Genomic DNA, 12,724 nt, shown 5'->3' on the forward strand with positions numbered 1-12,724 from the left:
AGGTCACACTCCGGCCCTGCCTTCCATTTTTAATTACAAACTCAGAAAAAATCTTGATTTTGAAAAAAAGAGAATCTCCTTTAATCTGAAAGATATTTCAAGTCTATATAGTTACCATTATAATTAATAGAGAAGGATAATCCTTTATCTCTAAAATTATAAAGCGAGGGTGTCTGATCTCACTGATTATATTCAGTATTACTTCAGAGATTATAATCAGTAAATGATGAAAAATGAAACAGTATATAAGTTGGAAAGAAGTACAATGTCTCTGTGCATGTATGACACATGGCTTATGTAAACAGCTTAGCTGCCTATAAAAATGATACTAGAATTAATAACTCATCTAGCAAGTTCAATATCTCTCCCAATTGTATTTCTGACTATTAGCAATGGTCAACTGATAACAAAAATTTAATAAGAATACCATTAAAGCAATATGATAGTACAACTGATATACTAATAAGAACCCCATTTACTACTCCTTAAATGGTGATAATAATGATAATTTTAAAAATAAAACATATGAGAAGATATTTTGAAATCACTGTAACATTATATGTGAAAGGATTTTATTTCGTTAGAAATTTGTGTCATTCTTCATCAACCCATTTGTAAGGAAATAGGAAGACTTGGAAAAAATCACATTAAGTGAAGTAAGTTAGACTCAAAGGAACATAGGCTCAATGGTTTCCCTCATTTTTAATAATTAGTACACATCTAGGTCTCTCCTAGCAGACGGTTACAATAGCTCAAAGCCGAGGTCATATAGGATGAGACAAAATGAAAGGATCCTTAGGAATATGGAAACAAGAGATGTATCTTGTATAATTGTTGTTCTTAATATATTATGTTTCTCTTCTACTTTTTTGCCCTTTGATTAATCTCATATTGTTACTGTACCTGATTTTGTTACCTGGTATATTGTATATACATTTATTGATTTATTGGAAATAGGGAAGGAAAGGGGGAAAAACAAGATGATTGAGAGGGTTGGGAGGAGGGAAATGGAGACAAAATCATGACAAGGGGTATCAATGTGTGAGAAGAAATGCACCTACTACCTGGTGATGTAACTAACTGTAACATCTCTATACATTACCCCGAGAATAAAACACAAAAAAAGAAATTTATGTCATTCTTTATTATATATGAACATATAAAAAACTTAAAATATAATCCCCTCTATTTCTGGACAAAATGTGATGGAGAATTTTGGGATTCTATTGCACTCCATTGTATCAGAAATGGAAGAATATCTGAATGCTATGTACTTAGCTCTAGAAACATCTTTGCTTGGGTATAAAATTAACCCTCAAAAATCAGTTGCCTTCCTGTATGCCAACAATGAGAGGAACGACCTATGGCCACCTAATTTTGATAAGAGAGCCAAAAAGACAGAATGGAAGAAAAACAGCCTCTTCAACAAGTGGTGCTGGCAGAATTTGTTAAGCACCTGTAGAAAACTAAAGTTGGATCCTTCTTTGACACCCTGCACCAGGATTAACTCCAAATGGATCAAAGACCAGGAGGTAAAAGCAGATACACTGTAAACTTTACAAAATGGAACAGGAAATGCACTAGGTTTCCTTGGCACATGTCGAAACTTTCTTAATAAGGACCCAGAAACACAACAAATCAGAGAAAGTCTGGTTCAGTGAGACTGCATTGAATTGCAGAGCTTCTGTATGGCAAAAGACATAGCTAGCAAACTAACTAGAAAGCCTACAGAGTGAGAGAAGATCTTCACTAACCATACAACAGACAAAGGCCTCCTATCTAAAATATATCAACAGCTTGAATCACTCCAAAACTAATCTCCAAACAAACAACTACCCCATTAAAAGATGGGCCAAAGACTTAAAGAGAGTCTTCTCTGAAGAAGAAATAAGAATGACTTATAGATACAAGAAGAAATGCTCAACATCTCTGGCTATAAAAATGCAAATCAAAACAACTCTAAGATTCCACCTCACTCCAGTTAGAATGGCCATGATCAAGAAATCTAGTAACAACAGATGCTAGAGGGGATGTGGCCAGGAGGGATCACTACTACGCTGTTGGTGGGAGTGAAAACTCGTTCATCCACTATGGAAAGCATTATGGCAGTTCCTCAAAAGACTAAACATAGAGCTTCCCTATGACCCAGCAATTCTACTACTTGGCATTAACCCAATCGTCCAGAAACAAGGACATACTAATTCCACTAGCACAACCATGTTCATTGCAGCACTATTTACAATAGCAAAGATATGGAACCAACCCAGATGCCCCTCAGTTGATAAGTGGATCAAAAAATGTGGTATTTGTACACAATGGAATTCTATGCTGCTGTCACAAAGAACCACATCACCCCATTTGTAAGGAAATGGAAAGATTTAGAAAAAAATCATTTTAAGTGAAGCAAGCCAGACTCAAAGGAACGTAGGGTCAGTGGTTTCCCTAATTTTTCATAATCAGTAGAAACCTTGTGCTCTCCTAGCAGAGATTTACAATAGTGCAAAACCTAGATACATCAGGACATATAAGGATGTCACTAAATGAAAGCACCTCCAGGATATAGAAAAAAAAGGCATATAATGAGTGATTGTTATCCTTAATGTATTATGTTATCTCTCATCTCTTTTACTGTCCCTTGGTTTGCTCATATTGTTATAGTATTTCACCTTATTATCTGATATATTGTATATATGCATAATTGGTTATTTGAAATAGGATAGGCAAGGGGGAAAACAAGATGAGGGGTGGAGGTAGGGGGAGGGAAATGGAAACCAAGACATGAGAAAGGGTATTAATGTTTGTGAAATAATGCACCTTCTATCTGGTGAATATAATGTAACCCCTCTATTAGTTATAATAAAAAATAAATGGAAAAAAAGAAATATCCCCACTTCCATCAACTCCCTTGACATACCAGGGAGCAAAACAGGACAGGTGACACTTTACGTTCAGCCCTCTCAATTTCCCGATAGTTCTCTGAAGTTTTAGCAGATCCTATTGTAGTAAAAGCAATCATCTTGCTTCTTAATTCAGCTTCTGTGGAAAGTGGTTTTATTACTGGTTTTGTCACATGACTAATGGAAGGTTCAGAAGAGGAGGTGAGAATTTCAAATGTGCTGGAAGCCAAATGAGGCAAATGTTCTTCTTCAGTGAAATCTTAAATTTGAACTTTCATGAATTTCTTCTGTCCATTGTCACAGCAAATGTAGATCAAACCATTTCATGGGAACATAGACTGTTTAACCAGTAAGACTGAAAGGGTATTTTTGAGAAAAGAACCTCAGCTACACTAAACTTTTAATTTTAGCACAGTGAGACTTGCAAGTCAAAATCCAGACATATATGTCAGACTTCTGACCCGCAAAACTGTGAGACATGGAATAGATATTATTTTAAGTCATGAAGTGTGTAGTAGATTGTTACAGCCATGATAGAAATCCAGTGCATATGCCAAATTGTTTCAGTGGTGAAGAGAAAAATCTTTCAAACAGTGTCAGAAAGTTGGCTTCTACATACAAAGGAACAAATCTTGACACCTGTGGTAAAACATTATAGAGAACTTAGAATGAATAATATTCTTAAACATGTAAGATAAATATCTAAATATTGAAAATCATTAATACATTTAATTGTTGTTTAATAGAAAATTATTTTGCAGAATTTAAAATTATAAACTATAGAAAAGTATTAAGTGTGCCTCTCCCAAATTAAGAACTTCCATTCTTCAAAAGCTTGCTCAGACAGTGAAAAGATTGTTCTTTGCATGGGAGAAAATATTTGAAAAATAGTTGACTTGAAACCAGGATAGATAAACAGACAAACAGATAGATAGATAGATAGATAGATAGATAGATAGATAGATAGATAGATAGATGATACATACATACATATATACATACATACATACATGTATGCATACATGCATGCATACATATATATGCATATTATACTTTTGTGAGTGTGCAATGTGGTATCATTAATAATCCACAGCAGTTAAAATCTAGGGGTGGATTGATATGCAAAACAGCCTACATTCATGTATGTTGCTGGCAGGGATGGAAAATCAATAGTAACATCTTATAACATTAATTACACACTCACTACAGAATATATACCTCTGCAAACTAATAATCAAGATAAAGAAAATATGTCTACGTAATGATCAATGCATAACTAATTCTATCAGCTTTATTTACGATAGTCAAATCTTGGGCAAATATGTAATTGTCCAGTCTGTGAGTGGTTGGAAAACACTGGGCCATACCACCTTGCAATAATGAATCGACTGAATCTCTGACACATACAATCACTTGGTTTCCATCTTCAAAGTGTCAAAATGAAAGAAGTCGTTACCAAAGCTATGTACTTTGAAAATCAATTTTTATGTCATTCTGCAAATTCTACTGTATTAGTCAGGTTTTGGCCACTGAAATGAAATGTGTGAGAGAATCCACTTATATAAAGAAAAAAAAAAGTTTACCATGGCTCAGGTTCAGAAGGTTCCAGTTCTGCTCTCAGTCAATCCCCCTCCCCAATACTTGAATCTTGTGAGGCACACACCATGGCAGAATTAATGTTCAACAAAACTTTCTTTGCATCAGGATCTAGGCGGCAAAGAACAAGTGGGAGCTTGAAAATCTCACAATCCTCTTGGAAAGAATGTCTACTTTAATTTAATGTTACTTCACTAGCCCTAAGTGGTTCTACCATGTTCCAGGAGCAATATCCAGGGGAAAAATCTCTAGCACATGAAAACTTGGAAGAAATTCAAGATCCAAACTGTAGCATTAATTAGGGCCTGGGTTCTGGGAGAAAGAAATAGGGCTCCAATATTAAGAATTTTTGAAGATTATCTGAATATTCTAATGTCTTAATGGTGTTGGTTGCTGCTCATCAAATCAAACTATTAATGGAGATTTTTATTGTATAAATTAAACCTAAGTTACTGGATTTCAAAAAGATAAAAAGGATTTAAATGGCTAGGCTGCTATGAAAATAAAATCAGAAAAAAACTCTTACTCATAAAACCAATAGTTATAGAAAGCATTCCAAACCACAATTGATATGATAATAATTACAAAACTGCTAACAGAAAATTATTTTTCTCAAATAAATTGGAAGTAAAAACATTGTTTGGGGGTTGCTTAGCCTATAATCCAAGATACTCAGGAGCCTAAGAGCTAAGAATTGTGGTTTGAAGCAACCCTGGGCAGGAAAGTCTGTGAACTTTTATCTTTACTAAGACCACAAAACAAAACAAAACAAAAAGCTGGAAGTGAAACTGTGACTCAAGTGGTAAAGCCCAGGCCCTGAGTTCAAGCCCTAGGACAAACACACACACACACACACACACACACACACACACACACACACACACACACACAAAGCGACAAATTTAAAAAGAAAATATCTAGAACAAGTATAGTAAACATTTAATAGATACAAAATGAAGGGATAGAAAGTACTAACCAAGCAGATAATGAGAATACAGAACATTTCAAGTCAAGTAGAGCTCAACATCTTACTAAAAGTTTTATCTACTGCAATAAATAAAGAAAAAGAAATAATTGCCACAGTAATTGGAAAAATAGGAATAAATTTCTCTAGACACATGCTTTTCTATGCATTTCATTGAAATGTATCCATAAAACAAGTTTAAAAATCTTTTTAGAAAATTTGTGTAATTCATACAAAGTAAAACATTAAAAATTAAATGTTTGCTAGCTCAAAAAAGAGTAAAAATTAGATACTGTCTGACCAGAGGCTTAAATATACAAATTACATATTTAACAAAGAGCTTGTAGCTAGAATATTTTTATTAAAAATATGAAAACATCATGACAATAATAAAAGAATGCTTAGAAAATAGAAAAAATCTATTCACATGAGAAAATAGAATGTGAAAAAATAATACCATCATCACTTACAGAAAGGCAAATCAAAACTCTAAGAAGATAACATTAAAATATGTAAGAAAAAATAAATGATGGTAACTCCAAATAAGGTTATTATTACACTGAAGCTGAAACTTTAGTCTTTACTATTGGGTATGCAAAATGGCTCAATGAAGAACTATTTCTTACCAATTTAACCATATTCTTACCATAGTGCTTGATATTGGTATTACTAGTAATTTTACTCATAGGTACTTATTTTAGAGAAATTAACTTTTTATGTTCTTACTAAAACTTGTATGTGAATTTTTATAGCATCATTATTTTTTGGTGGGGAGGGGTTATGGGGTTTTAATTCAGCCTGGGTGCTGACCCTGAGCTCTTCATTTCAAGGCTACCACCCTACCCTTCTGCACCCAAGCTGCACCCTACCCAAGCTGCATTTCTCATTTTCTAGAAGTTACTTGGAGATAAGAGGTTCAAGTCTTTGCCAGGGTTGACCTGAGTAAAATGTATTATGCTACGTGAAAGAACCTAGCCTTGAAAGTCAATTGCGCCATTCATTATATTATAGTCTGGGAACGGCAATATATGAATAAAACATATGAACAAATATATGAACAAAATACAGGAAATATATGAACAAAATCATAACAGTAGTTGTTAGGATTAGAGTTAGAGAGTTCAAATAAAAAAGAAAGAAAACACATTTTTTTTTAATGTGGTAGTATTGCTTGTAATGGTGGGTACAGAAATCTGTATATTTCTTTAAAATAATAGAACTGTATATCCAAATAAAAACAGTATGGCAATTCCTTAAAAGACTAAACATACAGTTCCCCTATGACCCACAATCTCACTCCTGGGCATTTACCCAATTGTCCAGAGACAAGGACATATTAAACCCACTAGCACAACAATGTTCATTGCAGCAATATTTACCATAGCAAAGATATGGAACCAACCCAGATGTCCCTCAGTATATGATTGAATCAAAAAGTAATGGTATTTATACATAAGGGAATTCTATGTTGCCAGCAGAAAAATGACATCACCCCATTTGTAAGGAAATGAAAATACTTGGAAAAAATCATATTAATTGAAGTAAGCTAGACCCAAAGGAACATAGTCTCAATGGTTTCCCTCATTTGTGATAATTAGTACACATGTAGGACTCTCCTAGGAGAGGATTACAATAGCGCAATACCTAGATGCATAAGATCATATAGGATGAGACTAAACGAAAGGATCTTTAGGATATGGAAACAAGTGTTTCATCTTGTGTGATGGTTGTTCTTAATGTACTATGTTATTTATCTTCTCCTTTGTTGCCCTTTGGTTACTCATATTGTTATTGTACTTGACTTTGTTACCTGGCATATTGTATATACATTTATTTGTTTATTTGAAATAGGGAAGGAAAGGAGGAAAACAAGATGATTGGGAGGGGCTGGGAGGAGGGAAATGGGGACAAAAACAGGAGAAGGCGTATCAATATGTGACAAGTAATTCACCTATTACCTGGCGAATGAAACTGTAACCCATCTATACATTACCCCAATAATAAAAAATAAAATAAAATAAAGGGGAAAAATGAGTGGATATGTGGTAGAAGGGAAATGGAGTCCCAGAAACAGCAGGACAAAGGATGAACCGATGCAACATTGGTGCTCTCTTGACACTATATTGGAGAAAAATTGGGGGGATAGCGAGGGTTAAGTGGGAGAAAATGAGGGATGAGGTAACAATGATTTAAAACGAATGTCCTCATTACCTTAATTGCGTATAGTCCCCTGGTCATTTTTTCAAAAAAAATAAAATTAAAAAAGTACTATATATTCAAATAGTATATCTTTTTTTTTTTTTGCCAGTCCTGGGCTTGAGCTCTGGGCCTGAACACTGTCCTTGGACTTTCTCAAGGCTAGAGCTCTACCCCTTGAGCCTCAGCATCACTTCCGGCTTTTTTCTATGTATGTGGTACCGAGGAATTGAACCCGGGTCATGCATGCTAGACAAACACCTTAACCACTAGGCCAAACTCCCGGCCCCTCAAATAGTATATCTTATTTTTATACAATAGTATGTAAACTAAAGCAAATATTTGATCAAAAGCTGTCCAGAATATAGTATTCTTAGCAATTTTAACAAAACTCAGATACTTTCTATTTATTACTAAAAATTTGTACCACAAAGATGTAGATCTCAGAACAAATCAGTTCAAGCTAAGTTGAAAAGCTATGAATACCTAATGAGGATAAAATTTTCGGAAAGTAAAACATCTCAGGTAAAATCAGAAAGAGTAATACATACACATACAAATTGGGTACCAGTAGCTCGTGTTTATAATTCTATCTACTGAGGAAGCTGGGATAAGAAGATTGAAGCCCTAAGTTGCCCTGACAGGAAAATCTGTGAGATGCTTATCTCTAATTAGCTTCCAAAAGGCTGGAAGTGGAGCTGTAAATCAAGTTGTGGAGTGCTAGCCTTGAGTAAAATCAGTCAGCAACAGTACCATAGGCCCTTAGTTCAAGGCCCAGAACTGGCATAAACACAATCCCCTTAAACACACACACACACACACACACACACACACACACACACACACACACACACACTCGTTGCTGCTGATATCAATTTGTTTGGCAGGAATATTTCAAGGGTGAACATAGCTTCTCTATAATATGACAAGAGATTTTTACAGGTGTACTTCTGATCACTGTTAGCTAATGACATTCTATTTTGTTCCCTGCTTTTAGCACCTATGAATTATGATGGTAGATCTGTCAAGCAAATAAGATAGATTTTTACCTAGCACACCTATTCAAAGTATGTAGTTTTTCTTCACATGCAATCTTTGGCTGTGTCTGACTTTGTTTTACGGTGGGAAGCTTTGTAGCAGATAGAATTAAGGCAACTCTACTCAGAATCTGCTTAGACTGGAAATGTGTTAAGAAGGGAGTCTTTGGTGGGTTACTGACAATTTGCCAGCTTTGCTCCATGTTGACAAGTAACATGGTTGCCTTCAAGCTGTAGGCAGTAGAACAGGGTTAGATTCTCAAGGATACAAATTTGGTAAATAAAAACTCAGTTATTTAGTTAACCTCTCATAATATGCTTTGTTTAACTTGGTGGTTACTAACACATGATTCATATACCACCATAGATGAAAACATCACAAAATTATTACCAGAGTTCTATAATTGTACACACTAATTATTATCTGAAGACATATTCGCAATGTATTTGGTCAATAATGTAACAAATAATTATAAAGTACAAATATCTTAGTACCTAAATCATAGATTTTATTACATATTTTCTAGCAATGACTATTAAAATGGCATTCTGTTATTGCCTAGGTAAGGGAAATGTTTTCTTACCATGAGTAAATTCAATTACAATGACTGTAAATCAGAACAGGCATAATTATTTGATTTCAAATGTGCCTCTTTCAAAAAAAAGTTAGTATTATTATTGATAAATTTAAATCTATTTGTTTTAATCAATATTGAAATTGCACTGTAGTCTACTTTAAAAAACTACTCATAGTGAAGTACAGATAATAGTCCTAGCTACTCAGACAGATTGAAAGATTGTGGTTTGTAGCCAGTCCAGGCAGGAAAGCTTGTGAGACTATTAACTCCAATTAATCACCAAAAAGCCAGAAGTGGAGATGGTTCAAATGGTAGAGCGCTAGCCTTGAGCAAAAAAAAGGCCAAGGAGAATACGCAGGGTCTGAGTTCAAGCCCCAAGACTGTCACAAAACAAAAACAAGAAACCATCACTCATTAATAAAGAGGAAAAGGATGTAATTGGCTCCAAGGACTTCAGACATCAGGGTCATTAAAACTAAGTTAGTGCTACTCTATCATGTGACAAAGCACCAGAGGATCCTGATGGAAAAATGTACATAATAGAACACCAAGGAAGCTTCTTCCTACCAGATATCCTAGTTCTAGTCCTCTTGCTTCACTTTCTTTCTATTGCTTTTCTATCATGCTGATTGCTAAATTAGAAATATGTTTTCTCTACCTGAAAATAACATACATGCATACACACATATCACATGCCATATATAGTGTGTGCATATATATATATATATATATTAACTTGTGGAACACACTAGGACTATTAGAAAATATATATTGTAAAAAAATCCTAAATGATATAGGCATTCAAATTTGTCAAAACCTAAATTTTTGATCACAATATCATCAGCTGAATGCTCTGAAGTCATGAGAATTTAGTAAATCTTCCTGTCAATAATTCAAACGAACATAATGGGCAACTCTCTTAATCTGCTGAATGTAGTACTCACCAAGTACTGCAAGTAAAAACCTCTTTATTCTACAGTTTATTGATATAAAAACTAAAGGTTGGGATAGCAGAATATCCTACTAAGAAAACAGAATGTTTTATTGAAAAGTCAATAGATTAGAATAACTTGATTGAGTTAATAAATATGTTTGCATTTCCTTAGTTGTGAATTTTCTACAAAGAAGGAGAGACATTTGCATATCAGAGGAGTGGGAAGATTCTTATGTTGAAATCTATGGATATCAGTAGAAAAAGCCCGAAGCGGAGCTGTGGATCAAGTGCCAGGGCACTAGCCTTGAACAAAAGAAGCTCAGAGACAGTGCCCAGGCCCTGAAGTCAAGCTCCAGGACTGGCAAAAAAAAGAAAAAAAGAAAGAAAAGAAAAGAAAAACAGAAAAAGAAAGAAACTGACAATGAACCTGGAAGAGTGATTACAAGGGCCAATCTGCCAATCAATGTCCAAATTGATATCTGAAATTCACCAATGGTGAGACAGAGCAGGACAATAATATGAACCTGATATTCACTCCCCAACATAATGCAGTGAAAGAATCCTTCTTATTTTCATGCACATGCATAATCAAACTACAAATGGAAGCAATTAAATATTAGTTATTGGCCAGGTGTTGATAACTCATGGCAATAACTCTAGCTACTTGGGAGACTGAGATCTGAGGATGGAAGTGGAAAACCATCCCAGGAAGACAAAACTGAGAGACTTTTAACCTCAGTTAACTAGCAAAAGATGTGAAATAGCTATACTGCTAAAATGATCTACAAAATGGACACAATCTCCATCAACCTCCCACTGCTGTTTTTTATCAAGAGAAAAAAATATCCAAAAATTTATAGAGAACAACAAAAGACCTCAAATAGTCAAAACAATTCTAATGCATCACAATCCCAGACCTCAAGTTCGAATTCAGAATTACAATACTAAAAATAGTTTGTTACAGACCCCAAAACAGACCCAAAGATCAATGGAACAGGTAATTTTTTACCATATGTTGATAGTTATCTGGTGCTTAATAAGGAAGCTAAGGATATACTTGAGAAAAATAACATCTATTTTTCTGATCACTAAACGGGCAAAGGAGCTATGGAGAGACTTCTCAGAAAAAAGAGGTGAGAACGACAAAGTAACCCACAAGGTAATGCTCATCATTCCTACCATTCAGGACATGCAAATCAAAATCACTCTGAGATTATATTTGACAAAATTTAGAATGGCCAATACTGTGAATTCAAATAAAAACAAATGTTGGAAGGGAAGCGAGCAAAAAGGAACCCTATCGAATTGTTGGTGGGAATAAAAATTAGTATAATCACTTTAGACAGCAGTCTGGGAATTTCTCAAATAAATAAATATACATCTTCCCTATGATCAATCTATACTTCTCCTGGGAATCTATCCAAAATATCAAAGCCAGGATATTGTAAAGACACTTAATATCTACGTTCACTGACACATCAATCACAACAGTCAAGGTGGGGAAACAGCCATGGACTCTGTAATAGATGAGTGCTACAAAAAATGTGGTGCTTATACAGGATGGAGTATTACACAGCCATTAAAAAGGATAATATGTCATTTACAAAAAAATGGATGGACCTAGAACAAATCATGTTTAACTGAGATAAGCCAAGCTCAGAGAGACAAATAATGCATGTTTTCTGACATAAAAAAGTTATATCTAAAATACATTCACATACAGTGAGACAAAAGAAGATAGGCTTAGGGGAGGATCAAAAAGGTACAATGCCTATAATCATATGAAATAATATTTATGAAAGTAAACTCCAGGAAATGGAATCAACAGGGTTTTTCTTTGCTGTCTTGATGATTTGTTTGTCCGTCGTTGGGGGAGGATAGAAAAGTGCATAGAAATGGAAGGACAGAGGAGGAACAAATGCACTAGTGCTACTTAGTAGAAGGATGTTGAAAATAAATCATACAATTTGTGGGCAGAGATGGAAGGGGGAACCTGGGAAAGGGTTGACGTCGTTCAAAAAAAGAAATGTACTCTACTCACTTATGAAGTAGTAACCCCTCTGTGCATTTCCTTTAGATTAACAAAATGTCAACCAAAACAATCTAGAAATGGAAGTGTTGCTCAAATAATAGAGTACCAGCATTGGGTGGACAAAGCATGAAAAGAGTATGAAACCCTGACTTCAAGCCCCAGTACCAGCAAAATAATAACAATAATAATATTGCACTAGTCATATTGCTCTAGGAATGAATATTCTAAATACCTAGGTTTTTAAAACATTATTTGTTTCTTTTAGATGGGTGTCTATCATTCTTATCTTAAACAAAAATGCTATGAAAACAATACCAGTGCAATTAGTTTCTTTTATCTTATATCATTTACTAATATCAATTGATAATCTCTTCTCATCTGTCTCAGGATTTTTCCCAGCCATTTTTTTCACCAGATTGTGTACAATGGCTCTAAAGATACACAGTTCAGTGTTGGTACTTTCATTTTTTAAAATCTTCTTCACAGTGCA

At 34.5% G+C, this 12,724-nt stretch overlaps 1 long non-coding RNA gene across 1 annotated transcript in view; it reads right to left on the minus strand.

The window, feature by feature from the left end:
* Window positions 1-3,701: 3,701 nt before the first annotated feature.
* The window catches only part of LOC150058771 (uncharacterized), a 72,336-nt gene continuing 63,313 nt past the window's right edge, over window positions 3,702-12,724 (minus strand). Inside the window, exons 3-4 of the long non-coding RNA XR_016536556.1 lie at window positions 4,481-4,604; window positions 3,702-3,757 (exon numbers count right to left, since the gene is read on the minus strand). This is a non-coding gene — a long non-coding RNA (uncharacterized LOC150058771). The remainder of the gene's footprint in view (window positions 3,758-4,480; window positions 4,605-12,724) is intronic.

This window comes from Megascapheus bottae, chromosome 9 (genome assembly GCF_031878675.1).
Source record: "Megascapheus bottae isolate mThoBot1 chromosome 9, mThoBot2.hap1, whole genome shotgun sequence".
NCBI classification, from domain to species: domain Eukaryota; kingdom Metazoa; phylum Chordata; class Mammalia; order Rodentia; family Geomyidae; genus Megascapheus; species Megascapheus bottae.